General features: G+C 30.6%; 1 pseudogene; it reads right to left on the reverse strand.

The window, feature by feature from the left end:
• Positions 1-316: 316 nt before the first annotated feature.
• LOC113363479 lies at positions 317-5,310 on the reverse strand (annotated as a pseudogene).
• Between the last annotated feature and the right edge of the window lie 7,678 nt (positions 5,311-12,988).

Consider the following 12,988-nt stretch of genomic DNA (forward strand, 5'->3'; position numbering starts at 1 on the left):
ACAATAAACAGAATTTTCTCTTAGCATTAGTGTGCGTTTAACTAGAATTTTTATGTCGTTGCAGCTTCTATTTTACTAAAAGTATTATATTTTCAATTGTTTCTAGTAGTTCTATGGGATTGCCAAATACTATCTATTTTAGGCGCCTTTCGAACTGTATTAATTTTTCCATCTTTTGGAAGCATCACAGGCTCCCAACATAAAGATTGTTCCAATTTTTGGCACCTTGTAATAGACTTCAATTTCTGTATGGATACAGAAATCCTCCTTCTGTTGGCATTTAGATAAATCCTATGCTTTTTAGCCATTAAAAAATTTACAACCTGTCTTCCTCCTCCTCTTCCTCCTCGACGTCTTCAGCATTTTCTTCGCTTTCCTCCTTATAACCAGGGTGCTCGATATCGCATAATAATTTCCATTATAAATCACCCCTAATTCTCGAAGGACATCGCCTCGTATCGTAGCCTTTATCGTCCAATTGTAACAATCGTCGCTTTCGCTTTCCCTGTCAAGACGTTCAACGTCCAAAATTTTAGAGCTAAGTCTCTCTAAAATAATTCGATGTCTTTGATACTCAAATGACGCTTTTGGTCGACGCTGAGCTGATCGATTAGTAGAAGGAATTTTTCGGAGGTGACCGCCTCGTCTTCCATTACCGTATTTTCTGTTTCGCTTTCGGAACTGTCTCGATCCGTCGGAGCTCGGGAACCTGAAAAAAAAAACAAGTAAGAGTTAGAAACCGAAAATGAATTTTTTTATATATCTTTACGTGTCAAAGCTGCCTGAACATTTTAGCATACCTCAGAAAAAATGGATGTATTTAGATCAACCGATTAGAAAATTCAATTAGTGGTGCATGGCATCATAACTTAAGGCGAATTACTGCAACTTTCTTTACATTAATTAAATATTCGAGCAAAAAAAATAATAATTAATAAATTTTCATCAATGTTTTAAGGCAGGAACCTGCTTTAGATGCTTAAAAAAATCGAATTTCTTTTATTGCAAAAATGTTTTCCAAAACTAGCCACTAGCCATCGAATTTGAATTTTTTCGATGCTTCCTAATTGGGGGGAGATAGGAAACAAACTGAACGTTCTATCGAAACGAGACAAAATTCATTGTATTCAGGATTAAACTCTATTCTACTTGAACCTAAAAAAACTTAAAAACAAGTTATAATTAACCCACTTTTTAAACAATCTAAGTGAAATTTTGTATCAAAATTTTTTTTTTTCAAGCTGCGAAAAAGTGATAATTTTTTATTTTTTCCTGTTTTTTTATGTTCAACTAGAATCTATACTATTGAAATGTATATTTGTTTTGATACCCGGCATATAATGTCATATATTTTAATGAAAAGAATTGAGAAGAATGTCGAAATATATAACAATCAAATCTAAAAGTTTCGTTTCAATTAAATATTTATTTCTATCCCTAAAAAATTCTCCAAAAATGCGATTTTTTAGAGCTTCCCCCTCAAATTGTTTTAAATGTTTTCAAATAGGTAATCATAATTAATATATATGTATTCGTTCATATAATATACATTATACAGTGACGATCTTATCACTCCTCGAAGATGTGAAAAAAAATTCTGGAGATTTTGAAATTTGTTTGAATCGTATAAGTGAACTTTAAAATTTAAAAATCTTGGTACGAAACCCAAAATAATTGTAACAAAATTTGTTCTTATTATTAAAATATCTGATAATTTTATCTGAATATGTCCAATGTTCATTTTTGACTGTCTCTATCTCCAAAACCGCTGGACCTGCCGTATCAAAATATCATCAATTATTCATTTCGTTATTACAAATAAAATGTTTTTTGAATCATTCAAATCGGTTGATCCACTTTTTTTGAGGTATGCCAAACATAGTTTTCATTTTCATTTTTTTTTTGCGATTACTATAACTTACTCTACGGAATTAACTTTTAAAAACAATTTATTTGTAATGACCAAATGAAGAACTGTTCTTTTGGCGGTTATGGACTCTCAATAAAAATAATTTTTAAAAAATGCCATTTGGCGGTGAAAAATATTCCTTAGACATATGCACATCAAATTATCAGATATTTTATAGAGATTTTAATAATGTGTACACATATCGTGTAATTTGTTTTGGGTTCCATACCAAGATTTTTAATTTTAAAGTTTACTTGGTTCAAACAAATGTACTCGACATTTCCGTCAGTACGAAATAACCGATTTGTATGATTGAAAAATCATTCGGCTCGTAGTCGACCGCGGGGCGCCGAGGCGTCGAAAAATCGGAATATTGTCAAAAATTTCCAAATCCTCAAAATATTTAGAAAAAACGTTTTTATTAATTCCAAAATTTCAAACTTCTAAAAAAATTTCAAAATTTTGAAAAAATGTCCAAATTATCAAAAATTCTAAATTATCAAAAAAAAAAAATCAAATTTAAAAAAAATGAACTCTAGTAAATGTACACATAAGTTGTTCATAAAGCACGCTCGTCGTCCAATTTAAAAAGCACTTACAAGTTTACAGTTTGTAATAGGTAAATGATCTATTTGAAATTACTCAAAACAATTATTGATTATTTTCAATTTTCGAATGTTTAATTACCGTAGTAGGAAGTTCCAGCAATTTGCCTTAAGGCACGATGCCATGCGCCCCACTAGTTATTTTCATCTCCTCGAATGTTAATTACGATAGGTAAGTTCCAGCAATTTGTCTTAAAGCACTTCTTTGACCTTTGATCTTATCAATTATCTCACCTTCGATATCCAAAAATCGAACATGTCCCTTCGCCAGTCCCGCCCTTTTCGTTCCGTCCGAGAGGGAGCTTGGCGGCTGCGGAGACGTCTGCTGTTGGGCATCTTGTATTGGTGAAGTGGCCACCGATTTGTGCACCGCGATCTTCCTACCCTCTTCGTGGAGGGCACAGCAATGAAAATCGCATTCGATGGGGCCATTTGCACCCTCGGGCGTTGGACTTGTCCGGGAAGGTCTGGGAAATGTAAAAGAAATAAATTGGACAAAGTTGAAAGTGGCCTATATGTAAAGTTTCAAAATTATATTATCAAATTGAATTTGCTCTGTTTTTTACTACTTACCTCTGTATACATTCTGGTGTGTGTACGTGCACCGCCGCCCCATCGAAACTGCTCGCCCGAGAGCCCGAGAGGCGCCTGGAGCCCCCCGAGAGCATTCTCGCTTGAAGGGCATCATCGTGGTTGATCACCGTTATCTGAGGACTGACTGGATATCGAGGCGCCGAAGGAGGCTTTTTACTCGGAGAGAACTTACTACTTGCCGAGATCGGACCCGACTGGGCAAGGGTTTGACCTAGAAAAAGGACACAAAAACTCTCAATGAAAGAAACTATGGTGATACAAAATGTCGTTTATTACCTGCTGATGATCCCGATTGCTGGTGCGACGAGCTGGTACCAGCCAGACTCTGTCCATGCCTCTGATCCCAGTGCAAAACCACGGTGACGCGTCCCTTGTTGTCCATGATCTTCCAGGACGGAGTCTCATCCTGCAACTCCAAAGCGTGGATTGTCTCGCACACGATCTTAGGAATCGCAGAGATCGCTGGAGAAATAAAAAAAAATTTTTTGTACATACTAGAGATGGGTAACTCACTCCGGAGTTATCACTCCGATACAATTCCTCCCTCGGAGTGAATCCGAGTGGAGTTGTCTCGTCGGATTTGTCATATCCGACTTCCCTAAACTGGTACTAAATCTGTTACTGCGTTTTTGCTTTGGAAAGGAAGCTGTCGCTTTCTCGTCTCGCAGGCAGTTTTATGACCTTTTAGTTATACGGTTTTTTCCAGAAAATACAAAAATATTACTTCAAAGATACAGAGCAATGAAATTGTGTTCAAGTGTGAATAGTCCAATGTATAATTTATTGAATAGTAAGGGGTCATATTTCTAACTACGACAATCTTTGGCCGTGAATGACGGTAATCAGGAATATACATACCGAAAAATACACGAAACAAAATATATTTAATCTGGTTTTTCCATAGCCTGAAATACAATACTTTAGAGTGCAAAATATATCAGTGATATAGTATTAAATTTTTACTTTTACACAATTATATAATTGTCTAAAAGTAATAATATGCTAATCGAACTACCCGATATAATATTAATTCTCGAACGGAAATAGCAGAAGAAAAAATTAGAAAGCAAAAGTATTATTATTTGATGAAAATATTTTATGATAAATGTTTTGCTTTTATTACAAAGTTTACTACATTATTTTTATATAAAATTAATCCAAAAATTCAATTATTTTTTCATCAAAAGAAAATAATTAAACTGAATTTGATTCTCAAGTTTTGCGTTTTTACTTTGGTCAACACTGTTAAAATTACGAGTCATTGAGTTGATCATGTGGTTGACCGAAAAGTTTAATTACTCGTCATTTATTTTTGAATTTTTTTAAAAAAATATTTTATTGATATTTTTTTAATTTTATTTTATTCATAAATTTTCATTTCAAAAAATTAAATGGGATTTGACAAATCCTTAGATGCATAAATAACGCACTTTTGTGTCGAGTATTTCGGTTTCAAAGTTGTCGGAGTCGTGGAGTTTTTAAGCGGATATAACTCCTCCCTGAAGCGGAGTCAAATCCGAGTCGATTCGGCTTCGGATATGATTCGTCTATCTCTAGTACATACTATTGATGGATATAGAAACACGTTGGCACCAGATGATATTTTTTAGAATTGTGCAAAATTCTTTTGTCTTTTGTCTATTTTTTTCTACTGACCAGCTTTGATGACATCAGCCCCCCGAAGGGAACCATCTCTCGCCTTGTCTCAGCAATAGCAAGACGCTGTTATTGGCTAAAGTCCGGAAGTATTCTCCATCCTCGATCTGGGTGCCGTCACATTCCAACACCAGGCGAACTGGCTCGTTTGCTCCGACTCCTAACTTATCTTTGCCTAATGGAAAAAATGAAATAAATAACCGAAAAACGATTACATAACTGAACACCATCAATTGGATGAAGTGGCAAGTCGTTATGATGGTTGTTGTCAACGAGAGAATTAATAAATTAAGCTATAATGGATAAGCTTCAAGATCTTTGAACAAGCAATATTTTTTTACATGGATAGTGATTTTGATTATGGTCTAACTAGTCTACATTCTGTTTACTTTTATTCAATTAAAATTGCTTTATGGATTTATTGTCGTTTTTACCTCTGAGTATGAGTTCCTCATAGCTGCCGACCACGAGTCCTTTACGAACATTCCGCCAGCAATCCCATAGTTTTAAGGGCCTCTTGCCGCGAGCCTCCTGTAAAAAAATCATGATTTGAATTTTTTTTTCAATTACTGTATTTGTTACAACTGCTCAATAATTAACATCTAGCAACAGTAATGAACAATTATATAAATTTAATAAAAAGAGCACAAAATAGAGGATAGAATTTTCAATAAAATGATATCTGTAGTAATGAGTTGAATAAAGTAATCAAAAATAAAATTAGGCATATGAAAATTTGAATAAAAAATAGATGCTCTGCTAAATCTGCGTTAATCTCAATCTCGAACCAAGAAATGTTGTTAAAAAATTTCTGGTGGAAAAATGAGTCACGGATTTTTAATTGGAACGTATTTTGGATCTTTATTTTTCAATACAACTAGATATAATTATGTATCATATGTGGAATAACACATGAAGCAGAAGTATTATTTATTTGGTAAAAAATCTATATCTACATTTTATTTTTGATAGAGTTGTACTCCAATGTATATTTTTTAACTTCCTGTATGGCAAGTTATAATCATGGGCCGAAATCCGAAAATGAAAATTTTTGCATTTCTCCACGTTTTGAAGGTTTCTGAACATTTTGGCATACCTCAGAAAAAATGAATGTGTGTGTGTAGATGATTTCGGGCGCACGGATGAACCGATTTGAAGAATATAAAAGCATTTGATTCGTATTGATAAAGAGACGTGCTGATTAGTTTTTGGCGAAGACAGGTCGAGCCGTTTCAGAGATACGGAGCAAAAAATGCCAAAAATGGTAACTGATTTTTTGGGAGAATGGAGCTTCCGATTTGTATGATACAAAAAACATTTTAATTCTATTTACAAAATGAAGAACTGATGTAATTGTTCAGAAGGCATGTCTAGCGGTTTCGGAGACTCATTGGAAAGAGTGACAATTGTTCAAAAATTTTAAAAATATCAAAAATCGATTTTTTTTCAGAGTTCGAAAAGAAAAGAAAATCTTTTTTGAAAATTTTGATTATTGGTACGGGAAGTTCCTCATAGTTCCTAACTATGAGATGGCAACCCGATGGTTTTCTATCTATTTTACATATCCATCTATTCGATATATTTTCTATCAGAATACAACCCATTGGTTATTCTTTTTATTTTCGGGATGATATATTTTAACTTGACACTATTTTTACTTGTAAACATATTTGTATCTATATTTTCAAGCAAAAATGGATATCACTACTGTTTGATATAAGATTATCCGAAATGCGAATTTGAAGTTTATATACAAATATAATTGAACTAAAATCTAAATGAAAATGACAATGAAATATTTTTAACGGGATGAATACGTATTAATTACACAAAACAATAATGTGCTTTATCCTGTTTTAGTGTTTTCCGCACTCAACAGAGGGCTTATTGTCGTAATTTTTTTTAATGTGTTGATTTTATTACTATAATACACGCTTAATATATTTTTATTATAAATTTTTATGAAAACATATTTGTGATTTGGTTGATAATATATATCATATGCATCATATTTTGTTCTCATTTCATTCAAATTAATCAGGTTATTTATCTTTTCTATATTATATATTTATATAAATCTAATCTAGTTTTAAACCTAGTGGTAAATTTACGTGCTACAGTTAGTGGCGCCCCTATGGAGTGGGAAAATAATTGAAATTGAAGTAATGGCAAATTTGTCGCGCTTGCATTTATACTTTTTTATCTATATTATTAAGTAAGTAGTATATCAGCAATTAGTGAATAAAAAATAAACTATTGGTGTATGGCATCGTACCTTAAGACAAATTGCTGGAACGTCTCGTACCTTAGTGAAATGTTCAAGAAATATATAATATAAATCTTTTCAAATAGATTATTATAAATAATGTAACTTTTATTATTCTTATTTCATAAAAAGTAAATAAACAAAACTTAATTAATCAGATTTAAAATGAAAAACATTGTCTAATATTCATAAGTATTATATAAACTGAATTGTAAAGTTAAAATTATTTATTTTAAGTATTATATATTATAAGTGATATTTAGAACTTTAGCTCGAATTAGAAATAAAATCCGAATATCGAAATTATTTTTCGATATTCAAACATTTTTGTTTGAAAATTAAAAAAAAAAAATTAAATAAAAAAAAATCAAAAGCAAATTCCCCAAAATAGTCGACGAAAATTTGTCACACACACATCAATTTCTTCTGAGGTATGCCAAAATGTTCAGAAACCTCTGAAACGTAAAGATATGCAAAAAAATTTATTTTCAATTTTTGGCTCATTACTATATCTGCCCTATGGGAAGTTAAAAAATCTGATACATACATCTTTACGAATTTTATAATGATAGAAGATATAATATAGAGATAAAATTTCTACTTTATTATCAAAAATGCTATTGAACCGAATTTAATAAGTTCGCATTATACCGGCGATGTGTGCAGTAAATACGTGTATAAGAATCCTCTTTCTTCTCGGCGAATTTTTCAATATGATAAGATAGAATTATCAATAACTCGTTAAGTCCTTTCTAAAATACATATATATTATAGATATGTCGTTCTCCTTTTGTAAAATCGTTTTAGTGAGTGAGTTTTTTAGGTCAATCTGTGTCTACATGGCACAATTTTGCTCCGAATGGGGCGTGGCCCGTTACTGCCCTAGCACAAGCGCCCCGACTCGACTACGACGACTGCACTAGAATCAGGTCAAATGCAACGCGAATCGAAACATACACACACACATTGCATATATGGATATATATATATATATATATATATATATATATATATATAAATGTGTGTGTGTGTAGAAAATTTAGAAGATTTAACATCCCATACAAAAAGCAAAAATTTTGAAGAATCCTTACAAACTTCCCGAAGGAGAAGTTCTCATCAAAAAATACGATTTGCTAATTTTATGTTTTCTCGACGTTTTAAGCCATTCTGAATCGAATGAGACCAACATTTGGAAAAAGTATGTGTGTATGTGTGTGTGAACAGATTTTTTTCTAAATCAAAAATTTGATGCCATTCGATGTATTTCGATCAGGACTGTTTGTCAGTTCGTGCGACGTTCGGCCAAGCCGTTTCTTTGTTATTTGGAAAAAAAGTGTTAAACTTTTCGTCCACATTTAAGCTCAAACTACGGAATCGATTTTAAGAAATCAAAAGCTGTTCGAAAAATATTAGTTGGGAATGATCCTGATTAGTTTTAGGTGAAAATCTACCGAGCCGTTTTCTTATAATTATCTGTTGAAAAAAAAATTTAAGCCGATTTTTATGGAGCTTTTTTGGCGATATATATCATGGTCTTATAGAACTTACTGAATTATTACGGCCTTACGACAAGTAGTTTAATTTTAAAAATTCATCAAAGTTTGAGAAAATGAGTAGTTTCCTTTGAGGTTTGTTAAAGTTAAAATTAGACGATTTACTTGGTATAACGATAGAGTACTAGGTTCTAATGAACATACTAAACCATTAAAGTCCTACGGAAACTGGTTTAATTATAAAAATTGTTGATTTTTGAAAATTTGCTTTTAGTTTTCCGAGTTTAATGTGCTCGTTCATTTTCAATTATGTGTAACAAATCCACTCGGAATACTTTTATTCACTCACAAATCAATTTATTTTTTATTTATTAAGTCGATTATTAACACATATCGGAAAGTTCATGTAACTTGCCTCAAGGCAAAATACCAATACCAACTAGTTTAATTATTACTAGTTTTTTTCTGTCTATTCCTAATATTGCGAAAATTTTGTTTAAACAAGGTACTTTTTATCTATATCATATTTTTTAATTCAAGGGAATTGGCTCTTTTATGATTCATTGGTGTAATGTGAATAATATTTAGTAAAAGTCCAAAAAACAAAAAACGCGAACTCAACGTATATAACTGTACAATCATATATTAATGTATAGTTAAAATTTCAAACGTTAAAATAATCCTCGTTACTACATAATTAATATTAAATATAATTGAAATGACTAACTATAAAATAATTCACTGTCATAAAACAGACATAATTTTTCTATGATAGGAAAGTCATTGTGGTTGACTGAAAATTTTTCACAATTTCATTTTGCCATTAAAGTTTTTCTAGAAAACTCTTACTCGCTTTAATGCAATAATACAACGAAAATAGAATTTCGAATTTTGGTCGTATGTCGAAGCACTAATTGTTCCTTTGACGGCTCTTATCTCAAAATACTCGTAAAGCGGGGTACATCTATACTAGTAAATTAAGTAGTCTTTTACTATCTACACGATTCTAGTCAATTTCCGAAGGATGTTCAAATCTATTATTATTAATGCATTTATGATGTTCATTTTTAAAATTCTTGTGCTTTATTTTCACTGATGATGATAAAAAACTATATGCTGGTACGTAGTGTAAAGATAGACTCTCAAATATTTGTTCTTTTTTATTTTTGTGTTGTTTTTAACCATTTATTCATGTATTTCAAAATCTAAATTAACTATCCAAAACAAATGTATACATATAAACTGGAGAAAACGAAGTCTACACATACTTTTATTACTTTTGATCTCAAAGGATTCAGTATGACTTTAAACGTCGAGAAAACATGAAATTATCAAATCGAATTTTCTGGGAAAAATATAAGCTTCTCCTTCGGAAAATAGATGAATATGAAATAATCCTCATTTAGAAAAATATATATTAATATACATATATACGCGTATAATAAAATATATATAATTCTCTTAATATACGTAAAAAATATATTATTATGTATTTCCAAAAAGAAAATAAAATCCTTTACCATACTTGACCTAAGAGTTGAGCAACAAGAAAGCAATTGAAATTGAAGAGAACGTTTATGAATAAAAGAGATTTCTATTACATTCATATAACTTTTCTTTTATTCCTTCAATATATGTATAGTGCAACTACTTTATCAATTTTTATATAAAGTAGTTGCATAATCCATATTTCTTCGTTCAATAAAAATATATATGCGTATATCGAAAACTAATTAGAGATCGTTCTCTAATGGAATAAAATATTATTTTCTGTTTTTGATTTAATCGAATTTCATTTATTCATTTTCGTTTTCAAAGGATTACTTAATAAAATCTTTCGCATCATATTTATCAAATAATATCGCATCATAATATCAAATAATTCAAATTACGAAATCATATAGAGTTTTATTTGAAAAATACAGACTGGTTTTTCCGTCTCAGAATATATTTATATTTAATAACATTTTTGTAGCAAAAATACTTATAGTAATGTTATTTTACGTTTTGGTTTATACAATAAAAATTAAGTCGAAGCATTTCTAGAACTTTTATTTGAAAAAAACAATGTAGGTAATTTGTAATATAATTATTTTTGTCTATCTAATATTTTAAAGTATGTAGCAAAATAATTGAATATACATTTGGAAATTGAAATGAAGAATTAAATTTGCATAATAGAATTAAAACTGCATAATAGAAAACAACATAAAACTTAAAAAAATATCAAATTTATTATAAATATAGACGTGATAATATAATATTTTTGTAATATTTCTGCGGGTTGTGGATCATATGTTACGCCTGATTTACTTTAGTAAATTGATATTTGTACGGAACCCATAGTTTTTGACAACAATCATCCATCTGGTATATCAAATTAAAGGTAAATTTAATATGGATAATGTCTAAAAAAAACATTAAATTTTCTAGTTTTACTTAATAATGTTTCATGACGGATATTGTTCAGATTGAACCGATTCTTGTAGCATTAGACGTGTAAACTCAAATGATAATATGATATCTTGGTTTGGAATAAAAATGTCGAGTATTTTTGATAATTCTCCTCTGTTTTCGTTCTCAGCGAAACTTTGAACGCGTTTTTCTCGAAACTGTCTTTTTCGATACCACATCACTTGAAATGATCAGAAAATCTTGTTAATAGACTGCTCTCGGGTATATACCAGACTCCTAACCAAAGATCAATATTTACTATTTTTAAAAAAATCGTGAAACTCAAAAAGTGGCAAAAAAATGATCCCTCTTCACAAACAGTCCCCATTTTGTTGATTTTTCAACTTATACCGAACCGATTCACTTTAATTTTTCACAGAGTCTCCTTTATAAACTTTTCTTCATTACAACTTATGCTCATCTCCAAATTCCGATTTTTACTATTTTAAAAAAATCTAAAGTATAAAAAAAATAGTAATTTTTTTTATACAGTTGTGGAAAGAAAATTTTGATTTGTTCGTAGTTCATAGGAATATTCTATATATATATATATATATATATATATATATATATATATGTATATATATATATATATATATATATATATATATATATATACAATCCACAATCTACTATTATCAATCCTTTTTCATTAAAAAGTGCAACGGTCTGCAGGGAGCTCAGATGTTTGCACATGTCGTGTGTTCTATAAGTAATGTAATGAAATTCCCAGAATAATACGATTTATAAAGTGCCCTTATGCAAAGAAGAACGAGAAGTAAAGAACGAGAATTTGTATGAAATCCTGTATGCTCTTGAGGTATTATATAAGTCAATTCATTCCAATGGGGGCTCCCGACTGCACCCATCTGACCCAATTCTAGAGGTGCACAATCTGTTTTTGATATGCATTCTCTCTATCATCCATTAATGACATCGGATGTTTGTGACAAGTAACACTAAATTAATTTTTGGACTAAGAAACATCATTTGTAAAAAATAATCTTGAGCCGTATGAGAAAAATATGGACTATAGTCCATATTAAATATAAAAAAATCGGCCTATTTTTTTGTTCAACAGTTAATTACAAAAAAACGGCTCAGTAGATTTTCACCTAAAACTTCTCAGTATCATTTCCAACTAATATTTTAATATGATCTAGAAGACTATGGTATCTACCGTCAAAAAATAATCATAAAAATCGTCGATTTTTTTTTTAAACTTTATTACAAGAAAATGGCCCGGCCGATCTCTACCAAAAACTAATCAACACGATTCCCAAGCAATATCTTTCGAACGGTTTTTGAATTTTCAAAATTGATTCCGAATTGCGGGCTAAAACGTAGACGAAAAATTTTTCACTTTTCTGCGTTTATAAAGAAACGGCTTGGCCGATCGTCGCACAAAATTAACAAACAATAGTCCTCTTCGGGATACATCGAGTGGTTTTTAAATTTTTGAAATCGGTCCAGCCGTTTTCTAGAAAACGTCGATTTACGACAAAAAATCTGTTCACATACACGCACACACACACATACTTTTTCCAAATTTGGTGTCATTCGATTCAGAATGGCTTGAAACGTCGAGAAAACAGAGAAAATTAGCGAATCGGATTTTTTGATGAAAACATAAACTTCTCCTTCGGGAAGCTAATTATCTGATATTTTGTGGAGATTTTAAAAATGAGTACTAATTTCGTTAATTTTTTTTTTTGAGTTCCGTACAAAGATTTTTAATTTTTAAAGTTCACTTATACGCTTCAAACAAATTTTCAGAAAAAAAAAATTTCTAAATTTTCAAAAATATACTACTTTAAATATTAATTTTAAATTTACAATTCAGTTTAAAATTGTATATATTTCATATGCGTTATTCTACTCGTAAGAAATATATCCTCAGATGGATTCATTCGGCACCTCTTGCTAATGTAAACATTCTCAAGTGTTTTGAGCGATAAGATCGTCACTGTATATTATATGAACGATAAAATATATAGTAATTATAATTATC

Source organism: Ctenocephalides felis, unplaced genomic scaffold, assembly GCF_003426905.1.
Source record: "Ctenocephalides felis isolate EL2017-DRISC unplaced genomic scaffold, ASM342690v1 CF-g0.4_SCAFFOLD_00845, whole genome shotgun sequence".
Taxonomy (NCBI): Eukaryota; Metazoa; Arthropoda; class Insecta; order Siphonaptera; family Pulicidae; genus Ctenocephalides; species Ctenocephalides felis.